Consider the following 15,408-nt stretch of genomic DNA (forward strand, 5'->3'; position numbering starts at 1 on the left):
GAAGCGCTGCCATACCTGCTGCGAGGCCTCCAGCGAACGCTTTAACCTCTTGGCCTTGGCCTTGGCCTCGGTTTGGGCCTGCTGTTCTAGAAGCTGCTGCTTCTGCGCTCCAGGGTGCTGAGAATCTGGGATTCCAGCGCGGAAGTAGGAGCCACGCCGCCTCAGGCCAGGGGGTTGCATCCTGGCGAGTGTGCAGCAGGGAGGAGGAGAGTCTCCCACTGGCTCCCTGGGGGCCTGCGTCCTCCCTCTCCCTCCCCCGGTAGAGTGGTGCTATTTTTATACACAGCTAAGCCGGTGCTGTCTCCTGGCCCCTCCCAGCTGCCAGAAACCTCCCTGAGGGCAGGGACCGTGGGCTGCCGACACGTGAGTTGGTCCTCAACATGTGCGGATTGAGCGGGGACAGTTTTACAGAACGCCAGCCTCTCCCTCCTCTCTCCTGCGGGCACAATGGAGCCAAGACAAGGTGGGGGCGGCCACCTGGGCCACTCAAGGACCATGTGTGACAAGCTGAGTAGAATAGCAGTGTCAGACTGGCCTTGCCTTTCTTCCGGAGCCCGTGGCGCCTGGTAACCATAGCAGCAGGCAGACGGAGCCCCGACCACAGAAAGCCCACTGGTCTCTGGCAGGAGACAGGCAGGGTCAGGCCACTGGATTTTCTCTTATGAGACACAGTCACATCAACTCCCTCCTCAGCTTATCTCTCTCCAGCTTTTGCAGAGCGAGAATGATCGCAATAGCACCCACTCATTCATTTGTCCCATCATGGCAATCAACGAGCACATGTTCTTGTCAGGCACTGTCCCAGGCACCGGGAGGCAGCGGACAGCAAAGACACAGTTCCTGAGTTTGGGCGGCTCACGGGCTAGGGAAGAAAGAGACAAAGAAACAGGGCGATACAAGAGCCAGAGAGCAAGACAAGTCGGAAAGAAAACAGGGTGAGGGGCTACACAGAGAACAAAAGGGCTGGAATTTGGAAAGGGGGGTCAGGGCAGTGAGGAGGTGACAGTGGGCTGAGGCTTGGGTGAAGGGAGAGAGTGAGCCCTGTGCAAAGCCGGGAGGAGTGGTCCTGGGCAGAGGAACAGCAAGTGCAAAGGCCCTGTGGTGGTACATCCCGGTGCCCTGAGGGCTGGGGGGCACAGCACATGCAGGTCTCATGGGAGGGGGGATGCTCAGACTTTCTCTAGGTATACCTGAAGCCAGTGCGGGGAGGGGGCGGGGTGGCGGGCAGAGCCAGCCAGGGGCTAATTTGCATTTTTAAAGAATCTCTCTGGTGTCTGAGTGGGTCACAGCCTGAAGGAGCCAGAGAGAAGCTGGAGAAGTTAGGAGCTGATGGAGTCCTGGTGAGAGACGGTGATGGCCTGGCTGGGGACAGCAACAGTGGGAGAGATAGAAATGGCTGGATTCAGGGTTTATTTCAAGTAGAGCCATCAGGATTGGCCAAAGGACTGGATGTGGGCGTAGAAGAAAGAAAAACGTCAAGGATGACTGCCGTGTCACAAAAGGTGGGAGGTACCATTTCCTGAGATGGAAGAAGACTACAGGAGAAGTGCGGGGGGAGTGGGGGTGGCGGGGGGTGGAATCAAGAGTTGGCATTTGGACACGGTATGTCGGAAAAGCCTATTTGATACTCACATATTGTGCACTTAGAGCTATCAGATGTTGTCTTTTAATCCACACAACAGAAGGAGACTCACAGACATAGAAAACAACTTTATGGTTACTAAAGGGGAAAGGGGCGGGGAAGGATAAATTAGGAGGTTAGCAGTAACATATACACACTACTATATATAAAATAGATAACCAACAAGGACCTACTGCATAGCACAGGGAACTCTACTCAATATTTTGTAATGAACTATAAGGGAAAAGAATCTGAAAAAGAATATATATACAATATATAATATATATAGGGCTTGTCTGGTGGCGCAGTGGTTAAGAATCCGCCTGCCAATGCAGGGGATACAGGTTCGAGCCCTGGTCTGGGAAGATCCCACATGCCACGGAGCAACTAAGCCCGTGCGCCACAACTGCTGAGCGTGTGCTCTAGCGCCTGTGAGGCACAACTACTGAAGCCCACACACCTAGAGCCCGTGCTCAGCAACAAGAGAAGCCACCGCAATGAGAGGCCCGCGCACCGCAACGAAGAGTAGCTCCCGCTCGCCGCAACTAGAGAAAGCCCGCACGCAGCAATGAAGACCCAACGCAGCCAAAAAATAAATTAATTAAAAAAAAAGAATATATATATGTATTACTGAATCACTGTGCTATACCCCTAAAACTAACAAGATATTGCAAATCAACTATACTTCAATAAAAAAATAATAATAAATCCACACAACCATACTACAAGGTAATCACTACTGTTATCCCCATTTTACAGATGAGGAAACTAAGGCGCAGAGAGGCGATTTGCCCAAGGGTGGGAGCTGGTGAGGGTACAAACCCAGGCCGTCTAATTCCAAAGCCCATCCTCTTATTTGTCCCATTGTAAGCTCATCTGTTTGTCCATTCATTCACTGTTGTCTGCACTGCATGCGAAACGTCACTCTAAGGTCTAGTAATGCGGTGATTCTTTCATGCTACGCACTGTGCAGGCACTGGGGAGGCAATGGCAAGCAAGCCAGACCCTGGCCCAACCGGCACGGAGCTGACTTTCTAAGGAGGAGACAGGCAGGTGACGAGCAAAGAGAAACACGGTGACAAGATGCTCACAGATTGCGCTAAGTGCAATGGAGCGGAGCAGCAGTGTGCTTTTTCAAGACAGTAATCAGGCCACACACTGTAGAGTGGTTGGGGCTGACATCTCAGAAGCAGCCAAGCCAAGAGCACGATGAATGGCATTCCCAGCAGAGGGAACAGCAGATGCAGAGGCTCTTGTGGTGGGAGGGTGGGGAGGGGAGAGGGCTAGACCGGCAGCACCGAGTGCCCACAGAGACCAGCCCCAAAGAGGAGGCATGCTGGGCCAGAGGCAAGTGAAACAGGGAAATAAACCAAAGGCGGGAGTGAAGAGCCCTTGCCTCACAGGGCAAGCAGCCCTGGGGACCCAGAAGCACATCGAGGTAGCAATGACCGACAAACCTGAAATGTGAGTGGAGGCTGTGACCCCAGTGGACACCAGGAGAAGGCTGGCCCAGGCCCACAAAGGGTGAGGAACAGCCCCCCCAGCGCTTCCCCCTTTCTCTACCTTAAGTGTCAAAACTTGAACCCAGGGCTGACTCCACAGCTGTGCCCTAAAGTACCAGGCTGTTCCATCCCCCGCGGGGCTAACTATGGCCTTCAAGGAGACCCAGGGCCCAGAAGCATCTGCCCTCTGGCACCACTGAGTCTGATCATCTAGAAAGAGCCAGGCTGACCCCTGGCCACCCAATGAGTCACTCTTTCACTTGCTCTCTCATTCATTCGACAGCTATTAGTCACTCCTCAACGCACCAGTACCAGGAACACAGCAGGGAATAAGAGCAAGTGCCTTCCATCCAGAGGCTGAAGGTTTAGAAACAAATGCAAAGTCAGGTAGAAGTACAGGTGTGATGGGGGGAAGGAGGCACAGCCAGAGAAAGCAGGGTTTCACTGTCAGAGCTGGATGGTGACTCTGGGGACCAAGTCCTGATGGATGCGCCTTTGGTCTGGGGGTCCCCCGGCCCACCCCTCCCCTGCTCACCGTGATGTGATGGCTCCCCCATCATCAAGAGGGAAGAGTAAGCAGGGCTTCTGGGCTCTGGAACCCTTGTTCCCCGTCCCTCTTCTCCCCCTCTTGGCCCTCCCTTCAACCTCTGTCCCTCCTTTCCTTGGTCAGCTGCCAATCTGGGGACAAAGCCAGGCCCACAAGCAGAACAACCTCCCAGTACCCAGGGGCCTGTGTCTGAGCTGAGGAGGGGCTCAAAGCACCAGCCCCTGCGATGGGGGGCGCAGTCTCAGCTCTTACAGGCCCCATCCCCCTGTCCCTCCACACTGCAACCTCTGCCCGGCACACAAAGGGTTGTGTGGGACAGGGCCCCTGAGCCCCAGGCCCCACACTGAACACTTCCTGCGGGCTGGAAGGCAGGAGGCAGGGCTGAATATTTAGAACAACATGCAGCAAATAAAAACAAAACAGCTGGGACTTCCCTGGTGGTGCAGTGGTTAAGAATCCGCCTGCCAATGCAGGGGACACGGGTTCGAGCCCTGGGCGGGGAAGATCCCACATGCCACAGAGCAACTAAGCCCGTGCGCCACAACTACTGAGCCTGTGCTCCGGAGCCCACGAGCCACAACTACTGAGCCCACGTGCCACAACTACTGAAGCCCACGCACCTAGAGCCCGTGCTCTGCCACAAGAGAAGCCACCGCGATGACAAGCCCGCGCACCGCAACGAAGAGTAGCCCCCGCTCGCCGCAACTAGAGAAAGCCCGTGTGCAGCAATGAAGACCCGACGCAGCCAAAAATAAATAAATAAAATAAAAATAAAATTTAAAAACAAAACAAAAATAACAAAACAGCTATCGGCAGCCACTCCCGTTCAAACCCTCAACACTCACTGAGCTAAGAGTATTCCCAGATGATCTCAGAGCAGCCAGGGAGGGTTGGACTATCATTAGCCCCATTTTATGGAGGAGAAAACTGAGGCTCCATGGATCTGATGACTTGCTCAGGCGCTAGAGCCGAGGAGCCAACTCAGGGCTGACGACACTCAGCTGGTGTTGGCAGGATGGTGGAGAAATCAGGGTTCAGGCGAATGGCAGATCGCGAGGGTGCCCAAGCCCAGGGTGGGCCAGGTGCCTCCCATGGAGGGCCCCCCCAGGTCCTCACAACAGTCCTGAGGGTGGGCAGCTGCATTGGCTCCACGTTACAGGTGAAGAAACCAAGGCCCTGGGGGAGGGAGTCAGTCACCCCCAAAGTTGCACAGCTAGTGAGAGGGGGTGACATTCGAACCCAGGACTTTTGGACTCCAGGGCGCAGGCTCCCACGTACCTAGGAGAACACAGGGAAGAGACGGGGAGCAGGGGACCTGAGAACTCTGGTGTGCCGGGCCCTCGGTGCAGGCCTGCCGTGTCCACATGCGCTGGGTAGACCCAGGGCCTGGAGGACCAGGTGCCGCTGAGGCAGGCCTGGTGGCCACCTGGCTACTGTGTCCTTCACTGTTACCATCTCTGGGGTCCCAGCCCGGACCTAAGCCCTCTGGCCTCCGAGCCGCCCTCCCCTGCTGGGTCCCTGCAACGTGGTGACCACTGGCAGGGCACTCTGGGGATCCCGCCTTCCAGAAACTTCGGCCTGGTCAGGGGTAAACCTTGCCCCAGAGCCTCAGAAAATGCCGCTGCCAAGCCGCTGGAGCCTGGAACCCCAGCCCACCCCAAGTTTAGCTTAGGCTGAGCCAGGAGGCGCTCCCGGGGTTGGGGACATGGGGTCCCTACTCACTGCCTCTTCCTGGGGCCAGTCCTCACCCCATCACTACTGCAGTGATGATGGGCAGGGTGTGTGTGTGTGTGTGTGTGTGTGTGTGTGTGTGTGTGTGTGTGTGTGTGTGTGTGTGTGTGTGTGTGTGTGTGTGTGTGTGTGTGTGTGTGTGTGTGTGTGTGTGTGTGTGTGTGTGTGTGTGTGTGTGTGTGTGTGTGTGTGTGTGTGTGTGTGTGTGTGTGTGTGTTGGGGCAGGCAGAAACAGCGGATGGGAGAGGGAGGGAGGGAGGGAGGGAGAGATCCAGACTGAGCAGAGGGCTGGGTGACAGGGAGAGGCAGCAATGCAAACACAGAGAGGAGGAGGCTTGAAAGCTGGGGAGAGGAGTTCAGAGAGAGGGGGAGGTGACAGAAAGGATAGAGGGACACCAGCGAGGGGCCAGCCTGGCAGTGAGAATCAGAGAATCATGAAAGCAGAGCCCTGAAGGGCTGGATGGGGAGAGACCAAGATAAGGGAGAGGAGGTGGGGTGGGAGCCGTGCCCGGAGTACAGCTGGGGGCCCTGAGCGGGGATGGGGACTGAGACTGGGGGTCTTAGATGGGCCAGGGCTTTCTCCACATGACAGCCCTTGTCAGCCCTGGGATTGGGGGAGGCAGGGGGCCAAAGGGTGGCTCCCTCAGCCCCCACCCCCAGGCTGCCCTGGGGAGAGGACAGGCATGTGAGGGTTCCAGCCGAGAAGGCTGGTGGTAGGATCCCTCAGGGCCTCAGGCTCCCTGTCCTTGAGCCCCCAAACCCTGCTTCTCCCTGCATCAGCCTGCGCTGTGTGACCTTGGGCATGGACTTTGCCTCTCTGGGGCTCAGAGCCCCCCTGAAAGGTGCTGAGCTTAGTGTAGAAGGCAGCGCTCGGGGGATGCAAGGCCTGGGCTACGGGCGTCAGACCCAGACTGGCTGGGTGTCTGTGCCCCAGGCGCTGGGCATCAGACCCAGACTGGCCGGGTGTCTGTGCCCCAGGCGCTGGGTCTGACTGGTCGGGTGTCTGTGCCCCAGGCGCTTGGCCTCTCTGAGGCCCCGTGCCTCCTCTATCGCGAGGGATAATAAAATTGGATCTGTGGTGCACATCTGCTGTGGCACTGAACAGAGAGCTATGGAAACTGGAAAGTGCCATGCACAAAGGGTTGCTTATCTTAAATGGTCATTTACAAAGGTACCCTTAGGTTTTTGAGAAGAGTTCCCTGCCCCACCCCTCCACAGGAGGACTCTGCCACCTGGACGGGACACTCAGGGCCGTCCCAGGAGGAGCAGGGCTGTCTTGGGGGCTCCCAGCCTGTAGCAGCACGTCCCACTGGGGCCAGGCTGGACCCTAGGGAGTCCTGGAAAGGCTTGGGCACCCAGGTGGGCCCCCCTGAAGGTTGACCCTAGAGAAGGGGGCTCCAGGAAACCCCAAGCCCCAGGGTCCCTTTACAGTCCTCCCCATGCTGCGGTCCAGGAGGGACCTGCCAAGGGCGGAAGGGAACAGAGACAGGGAAGGAGGCTGGAGTCGGTGCTCTAACCCGGGGATCGGTTCCACTCCCTAAAGGCAGGGAGGAGGGGTGTGGGGAGAGGAGAGAAAGAGGGAGGTGGAAATGGAGGCAAGCAAGGAGAGGCACAAACGGAGAGGGACTGAACCTTGAGAGAAGCAGCCCAAGGAAAGGAGTAAATGAGGAGAGAAGGGAGGGAAGAGCGGCGGGGCCGCGGGAGCCCAGCGTGCGGCGGCGGGCAGGCTCCGCGGCGGAGTCTTCCAGAGACAAAGGCCCGGAGGCCCGCGGAGGAGGCGGGGGGAGGGGAGCTGGGGAGGGGAGGCGGCAGGGAGGGGGAGGTAGAGGAAAGCTCTCGGCCCGGCCGCGGCGCGGGGGCTCCAAACCCGGCCGAGACCCTGCCCCCGCGTCCAGCGGAGGCTCTGACCCGCGCGAGAGGCAGCGCGCTCCGAACTGAAGAGGGAGAAAAGTCTGCCAGCTGCCCTTGGGGCTGTCACAACAGATAAAGCCTCATGCAGGCTTCACCGGGAGCGCCGTGCACGCTAATGCACAGCAGCGAGCTAAAAATACTGGCTTGAGCCGGGGAGGGGCGGGGGAGGATGGAGGAAGGAGGAAGAGGAAGGAGGGTGGGAGGGTGAAGGAGGATGGAGGGGAGGTTGGAGGGAGGAGGAGGGACGGGAGGAGGGACGGGAGCAGGGGCTCAGGCAGCCCGGTTTCCAGAGCGTCCTAATGACCCAGATGTGCAGCTGCGGAGATGGCTGCTTGGGGAACTGCAAATCATCGGCCCCTGGCGGCCCCTCCCTCGGACGGGGTGAGGCGGGGAGGAAAAAACTGGAGAGAGAAAAGGAGAGAGGCGGGGAGTGAGAGAAACCTGAGAAAGAGGGAGATCTAGGCGAGCAGGGCCCTGCAGGGCAGGGATGGGGACGAAGGGGGAGCGTGAGGGGGGGAGGGGAGGACAGGGAGGGAGGAGGGAGGAGCAGGGAATGGAAGGGTAGTGGGGGGGGGAGAGGGGGGAGGACCGTCCCTGGGGCTCTGAGTGAGAGACCGCCAGCTCTCCACCCTAACCTTTGGCCCTGGATACTGGGGAGTCTGGCCGGGGTTGTCTGGGTTGAGGAGCAGGCCTGTGCCAGGTGGCACCCCAGTGTTTGGTCAGGTCACAGGAAGGATGGGCCCAAGGTTAGGGTCTGGCTCCTTGACGAAGACCCGCTAGTTATGTAACCAGGGCCTGAGCCCAGCCCCAGCTAAGCTTTGACATCCCGCTTAGTTTAACACTCAGAACGTCCTGGACAGGGAGAGACCCATGCTGTCCCCGTTAGTCAGATTGACTCATTCATTCACCAACATCCACTGAGCACCTTCTCTGGGCTGGCCTGTGCTGGGTGCTGGGGAGATCAAGACAGGAAAGTGCCTGCCCCACATGGACAAAGATGTTCCTGGACCTGTGAGCATGCAAATAAGGAAGAGAGAAATCAGCGGGGTAAGAGCTGGGACAGGGCAGTCATGAGGGCCTCTCCCGGGAGGTGACATGAACCCAAAACCCAAGTGGTGAGGAACCACCAAAACTCTGAGGCGTGTTTCCCAAGAGGGAAACTGAGGCAACAGGACTGGCAGCAGCATGACAAGATTCAGACCCAGGCCCAGCTGACACCGACCCGAGCAGGTACCCGGGGCTCTCCTGCGGCTCCTGGGCCAGGGTTAGCAAGGGCTGGGGGGATGGAGGAGGCAGGGAGGCCGAGGGGCCCCGGGGCCCAGGAGCTGTGGGAGTGAGAGCCACCCCTCCTCGGTTCCTTAGCAGCGTGGGGGCCCGCAGTCCCAGCACATTGCAACCTGCCGCCGGCAGGGCCATCCCCGTGGCAGTGGGCAGGTGCGCCAGCATCTTGGACCGACAGTCAGGCCATGCAGGGCCCGGTGACACTGGGAAAAGCATCTCACGTCTCTGAGAAGCAAGGCCTCTTTTCTCTCATTCACCAGTCTTTTTCATTCTGAGCCAGGAAGCGGCCACGACCTTGTGGGGGCAGGATGGCCCGGTGGGCTGGGGGCAGACTGAGGTCCTGAGAGCCCCAAGCTGTTCTCCCTGGCCTTGAGAACCTAGGCCCATCCCTTAACCTCTGTGCCTCAGTCTCCTAATCTCTAAAACGGGGCTCCGGTGAGGTCTTGGTGGGATGCCTGGTGCCCAGCCCAGAGCAAACACAGTCAGTCAGCCCCAGCTCAAAAGCCCCCTCCCCAGAGAGGGCCTCCTTGACCACCCTTCCCTGCAGCCTTGTTTCTCCACAGCAGATATAATCCAGTGAGAGGCCGCTGCTTACAGTCCAGCTGCGATGTTTACAAGCGGAGATCCCTGGGCAGTGACTTAACTGTCTGTGCCTCTCTTTCCCCAGGCTGTAACGGGGATGGCAGCTGCCTCCGGAGGCTGTTGTATGAGGGGTCAGAAATAACGCTGCCAGCTGTTGGTACCACGCCCAGCACAGGAACACTCCAGCAGGCCTTGGCCCGCGGCCCCCTCTGTCTCTGCAGCTGCCATGTTCCCTCTGCGTCTCCCGCCCTGGACGGCAAGTCACCTGGAGCAGGGCCTTTCCGACCCGTGCACAGTGCACCAGGTGCCTGGCCCACGTCAGCTCCCGCTAAGTGCCGTGGCTGAAGAAGCTGAGTAAATGGGGACTTCTGGAGGTCCCCCCCCTGCTGAGGAATGCCTCTCTTGTTTTGCTTCACATTCTCCCCGCTGACAGAGTACACGGTTCAAAACCCCACACCAGGATCAAATAGAAGCGTGCCCAGCTCCTCCCTGCCCGCCCTTCCTGTCCCCTTCCCATCCGTCGCCCCCTCCTCTGCCACCACATCCCTACCTGAGCACCAGGACGCCCTTCCTGGGGGTGGCCTCCCTCCCTCTCGGACCACCCTGGTCCCCAAGGGGGACACAGCCGGCAGCTGGGCGACCTCATGGGCAAAACACAGAGCAGGGGTGTCACCCAAAGAGGGACAGAAAGAAGGAGGAGGAGAAGGATTAGAGTGACCTGGAAATGAGTCCCAGGAGAATCGGACACTGGACTTTATTTATACGTATCTGGCTTTTCCTTGTATTTCCTTATATTTTTATCCTACAGTCTTGCTAACCGTGGGTGCAGCCCTTGCTTCATAGGGTTTTCCTACCTTCCCTGTCCCCTTGGCTGTCTAGCTCCCTCCTGTAGTTCCTGGTGTGTGTGTACACGCACGTGTGTGTTTGTGCGTGTTTGTTTATGTGTGTACGTGTGTGTTTGTCTCTAGGGCTGGGAAGTCCAGAGAGCAGAGCTTCCTCTGGGGGCTCAGAGGGAAATAGGCGTTTTCACCACAGCTGAGCTGGACAGGACAAGCGTCCGCAACCCTCAGCATCCCCGGCCCAGCCGAATTTTGCCAAAGGTGGCGCAGGCGGACAGGGCCGTGTGCCTGTTTGTTTGATTTCCCCCTACTTCCAAACTAGTTGAAATTGCACACCAAGCATCGATTTAATTAAGTTTTCCGGTGTGTGGCAGAATTAGTAAGACACATGACTGGAACAGGGTGGGCGGCCCCATCCCTGCTTTTGCCTGTTAGGATTCGCAGCCCTCGGGCCACAAAATATGGTGAGTTGTGAGATGGGGGATGGAGGAGACGGGGTGGCGGGGGAGCCAGCCGGAGCCGCCACCTCGCTCTGCGGGCTTCTGTCTCCACGTGATGGGAGACGGGCAGGTGGCCTTGCCCCACAGGGAACTTACCGGGCACCTGGTGCCAGACCCTGAACCTGGGTGACGCTCAGGGGTCCCGTCACCCTCACGCGGACGTCGGAACCGGCAGTGTGGAGTTAGAGAAGGGTCTCGCTGTCTCTGTCGAATCAGTGGTTTATCTATACGGGCGTGTTTCCAGGACAGGGTCACGGGGGCCTATTTGCCGCAGGGTCTGCCGAGCCTCTGGGCCAGGATCTAATCGCAGATGGACAGCCCCCCAGACACGGAGCCCTGTCGAAGCAGCAGGATGCTCTCCTCCTGTACGTCCTTCCCTGCTGCTTGCATCTCTCACACATGCGGGCTGGACCTCGGGAGGGCAGGCCTGTGGCCTGGCTGGTGCTTCTCCATCCCTGTCAGGAGGGGCCGTTTCACATAGTGGTTAGGCTTGTGGGCTACGGCCACATGGGCTGGGATTCAAACCCCGGCTAGTCCGTTTAGGAGGGGCCGGCCACCATGGCTGAGGTCCATGCTACCATCCACCTGGATGAGGCTCAGACTGTCCCCAAATCTGGAAGCACCTTTAGGAATCTTCCAGCCCACGTACACCTGGGGAAACTGAGGTCCAGAGGCGGGGGTGGGCCAGGTCTTGGATACTGACTGAGCAAGGGAGAGACAGTTGGAGTAGCACCCCCTGTTGAAAAGCACCTTGTCTGGCTCCACCTTGTCCAGCCTGCCTCTTCCCTGCGTGAACCACAATCGCCCTCCTCGCCCCTGCTTCTGGCTTCCCTCCCGCCCTGCACTGGCACCTCCAGAGCCAGGCCCTCTTCTCTTTCACCTGAACACTGCCAACGCCCTGACCCTGTCCTGAGACCCCAGGGACACCGATCCCATAACCCTGACCCTGCTCCTCCCCCCTTCCCCTCCTTCTCTCTCCACCCCAAGGGGCCCTGCATCAGGATTGATCACCTCGCCCGATGGGCTCGAGCCCCCGAGGGCAGCCCCAGCGTTTCTTTACTCACCACCACGTCCCCAAGGCCGAGTTCGGGATTCGGGGATGAAATGATAGCGTGAGCATTTATTAAGCACTTACTGGGTGCTTTACACGCATGAGCCCCCAGTTTACTGCTTCTTCCACTGATCCTGCGTCCACCCTCCCATCTGGAACACTGAGGCTCAGAGAGATTATGAAAACTTGTCCAAGGTGACAGTACTGGTAAACGGACTAGCTGGGGATTGAGTCCCAGCACGTGTGGCCGTAGCCCACGAGCCTAACCGCTGTGTGAAACAGCCTCCCACCTGCCCTTCCACCCTTCCTCCTGCCCATCATCTATCCGGCTTCTCCATCTTCCCAACCAGGTCCCATCCAGCTTCCTATCCAACCTCCCATCAGCCTCCCACCCATCTCCGATTCATCCCCATCTAGTCCCCTGTCCAGCCCCCCATCCATTTTCCATCCGTCCTCCTGATAGCCTGTGCCCTGAGCCTTCGCTGAGGCTTCGTCGTGCGCCTCCAAGCCTGTATTTGGCTTTCTGCCTGGAGTTTTCCCTCATCCCCTCCTGCCCTCTGTCCCTCGGCACGCCCCCTGCCCCTGCAGTGCCAACTCCTCTGCCCTTGGGAGGGCACCTCAGTGCCCACCACCAAGCCAGCCCCAATTAGGAGCCCAGGGGGCGTTGCTGGCCTGCTGTTTCTTTGGGCCCTGCCCTCCAGAGCTTGATCTCCGCAGCGGAGGGAGTGGTGCCACCTGAGGGGCACACACGGTGCCATGTGCCTTGGGAGACGCAACTAATTTTGACAACAGCCTTAGGAAAGAGACACATTTGTCCCTTTTTGCCCTCCTTGGGGGGAAACGTGTGTGTGTACACGCCTGTGTATCTGCACGTGTGATTCAGATCATCGAACGTCAGGAAGCCGTGACTTGGGCATCACCCGGCCACACCTGCAGCAGCCCCGCATGCTGACTCCTGGCGCCCCGGGTCCCACATTTGCTCAGAAACCCAAACTCTTGGCAATGTCCTCACCTGCCTGCCTTGGTGCCCAGCAGCATCTCAGTGACCTCTGACCCCCCCATCGAGAGGCAGCTGAGCAGAGAGGGGAGAGCAGAGCCTGGTCGTCACAAGCCGGGCACCCTCGGACCAGCTAATGACCCCTGTGGCCCTCAGCCGCCTCCCCTGACAAGTGAGGAGGCGGACAGGCTGCCAAAAGGAGGAGGTCAGACAAGGCTGGAAAAGCACGGGGCCCACTGCTGGTGCTCTGGGCCTGTGTGTCCCCTCCTCTCCAGAGACAGGCTGACTCGCCCAGTCCAGACCGGCTGACAGGCCAGACATATGAGGGCGTGCGGCCCCATTCAGTCTCCATGGACCTACCTTGGGGTTTGGGGCCCTTGCGGGAGTATGAAGCACGTGGAGACTCTTCCCTGTCCCCCCACCAACCTTTTCCCTTCCAAGGCAGCATCCGGCCTCTTGAAATTCTGCACACTAATAAAATTGTAACTAATTTACATCCGAGATGGGGAGTGAGTGGCAGCCGTTGTCATGGAGACCATCTCCAGGGCCCCGGCTGCCTCCGCCTCTTGGTGCAGCCAAGAGATCAAGAGATTCTCGCTCCAGCTCTGCAGCTGGGGCCAGTCCTCGTGCCTCCCGGGCACGCTGTCTTCCCCCCGACACTGGGCAGGACCCTAGGTGATGGAATGGGGGCCGGCACCCTGGAACACACACCGGACTACACAGCTGTTCTCCTAAGCTGGGGCTGAGCATCCGCCCCCATCCCGGCTTCTCTCACCCCATGGGCCCTGCTGGCTTTTCTCACTTCCAATGAATGTCCCTAGAGGGACACGAGGCCCTTTCCCTAAGCACGGTCAAAGATGGCACTCAAAGTGGGGACAGTTTCCAGAGACAGGGCATAACAGCAGAGCCCTGAGCTACCCAGCAACTTGTCCTCCTGGGGTCTACTCTGGGAGAAGTCCCATCCTGGACTCCCAAGGGTCCAAAGATGAGGAGATGCACTCCCTGGTCTCACAGAACTTGCCCGACATCAGGAAAGACGTCAAAATAATGAAGCAGTGACTCTGTGCCATGCACCGTGCCAAGCCCCACACATGTGTGATCTTATTTAAACATCAAAACAACACAATGCAGAGGGTAATATTTTAATCCCCATTTTATCAGTAATGAAAAGGTCTCAGAGAGGTGGGTAGACAACATCCAAGTTCAGAGCCCTGGTAAGTATCAGGGCCAGAGGCAAAACCAAGTCTCCCAAATCTAAAACCATTATGGCAAAGATGATAAACTGCCTCCAGGAAAGGAACCAAACAAAATAGTTATAGCAAAGCAGGGTATGTGCAACCAGAGAAGGGGGCGAGGGCACAGCGGGGTCCTCAGGAATCATGGAATCTAAATTGGGTTTTGAGGGATGAATAGGAGTTCTCCAAGGGGACAAGTGGGAGAAGAGCGTTCCAGACAGAGGGAACATGTACAAAGGCACAGAGGTGATAAGCTGCCTGGTGCTTTCAAAGACCGTAAGCTAGATGCTGGAGGGTAATGTGGAGAAGGGAGGGGGTCAGAGCTGAGCCAAGCTGAGCCCCCTGGAGCTTATCCTGCAGATGAGGCAATAAAGAGCTGAGAGCCAAGCAGGACTACTCCTCAAATTTGTGGGACCCAAGGCCAAATGGAGGTCCAGGTACCAACTGTCTAGACATTTACAAGTTAGTAACGTGGCTAGAAAACTGCTCTGTGCAAACCTGCACTAGCTGCCTTCCTTAAAGACACACCTTCACAGCTCCGGAAGGCCAAGTTCACATTTATATCCTTGTGGCCTCAGGGTTTTGAGCCAGAATGTGAGAGTATGAGTAGAGCTACGCCCTGGGCTCCTGTCTCCAGCCCTAAAGGGGGACTTGTGAGATGCAGGTTCCTGGGCCCTGCTCCAGACCCAGGAAGTCATACTCTTGGGGGATGGATCCCAATACCTCTACATTTTAACAGGATCACCAGGGGATAATTGTGAATAAAAAGATGGAGAGGCCCCCGTTGAAGGGAGTGGGAGTCTGGGGGTGGGGGGAGGGGGGAGGGGAACACGATCTGATTTGCCTTCTAGAAAGATATCCCCAGCATTGATCAAGAGTGGGCGAGACAGGAGAGACGGCAGGAGCGGCGTCCAGGTGGGAGAGGTCGGAGGCCAGGGACAGTGGCAGGTTGCCAGCAGGAGCTGTGTTTGAGATGCAGGGCCTCGACTGGACAAGGCTGGGTGCTGATGAGGTTTGGAGGTGAGCAAGGATCCAGGGTGCCTCCTTCAGGATCATAAAATCTAATTAGGCTGCAGGAGGTCTGGGCTCTGGGCAGACTTCATTAGGCAAAAGGCTGCTCCCCTCTGCCTGACCCCAGCCTCCCTGGGGCCCCTTCAGTGTCACTCCGAGTGTCAACTCCAGGCTATGAAGGGGGAAAAGAATTAAAAGCTGGTCCCTCTCCCTGCCCCTAGGAGCCTGCGGGCGTGGTGGGCTTGTTCCAGGCCGGGGTTCAAGGGTGGGGGTGGGAGGAGGGAAGGTTTCCTGTTGCAGTAGGACTTTGCTTCCCTAGGAGAGCAGCAGACCCTCTCACCATCCATACCTGGCTACAGCGCTCTAGGAGGCATCCTGGGAATAAAAATAACAGCCCCAAAAGCAACAGCAGCAACTCTTCCCATCGATGGAGCGTTTATGGCTTGCCAGACACTGAGTCACACAGCAAGGAGGTGGCAGAGATGGGTCTGATGGACCCTGAGCCATGGGCTGGGAGCCAGTCTCCTCTGGGCCCAGCAGAGGGGATTAAGACTCAGCCCCCAGGGAGTTCCCCAGTGGCCTAGTGGTTAGGATTCCGGG

At 58.0% G+C, this 15,408-nt stretch overlaps 1 long non-coding RNA gene across 1 annotated transcript; it reads left to right on the forward strand.

Annotated features, from left to right (window-relative positions):
• Nucleotides 1-7,575: 7,575 nt before the first annotated feature.
• LOC308618906 lies at nt 7,576-9,565 on the forward strand. The gene is made up of 2 exons (XR_014016100.1): nt 7,576-7,693; nt 9,261-9,565. It is a non-coding gene; the product is annotated as an uncharacterized lncRNA (long non-coding RNA).
• Nucleotides 9,566-15,408: the final 5,843 nt, after the last annotated feature.

Source organism: Mesoplodon bidens, assembly GCF_964165515.1.
Source record: "Mesoplodon bidens genome assembly, chromosome: 6".
NCBI lineage: Eukaryota > Metazoa > Chordata > Mammalia > Artiodactyla > Ziphiidae > Mesoplodon > Mesoplodon bidens.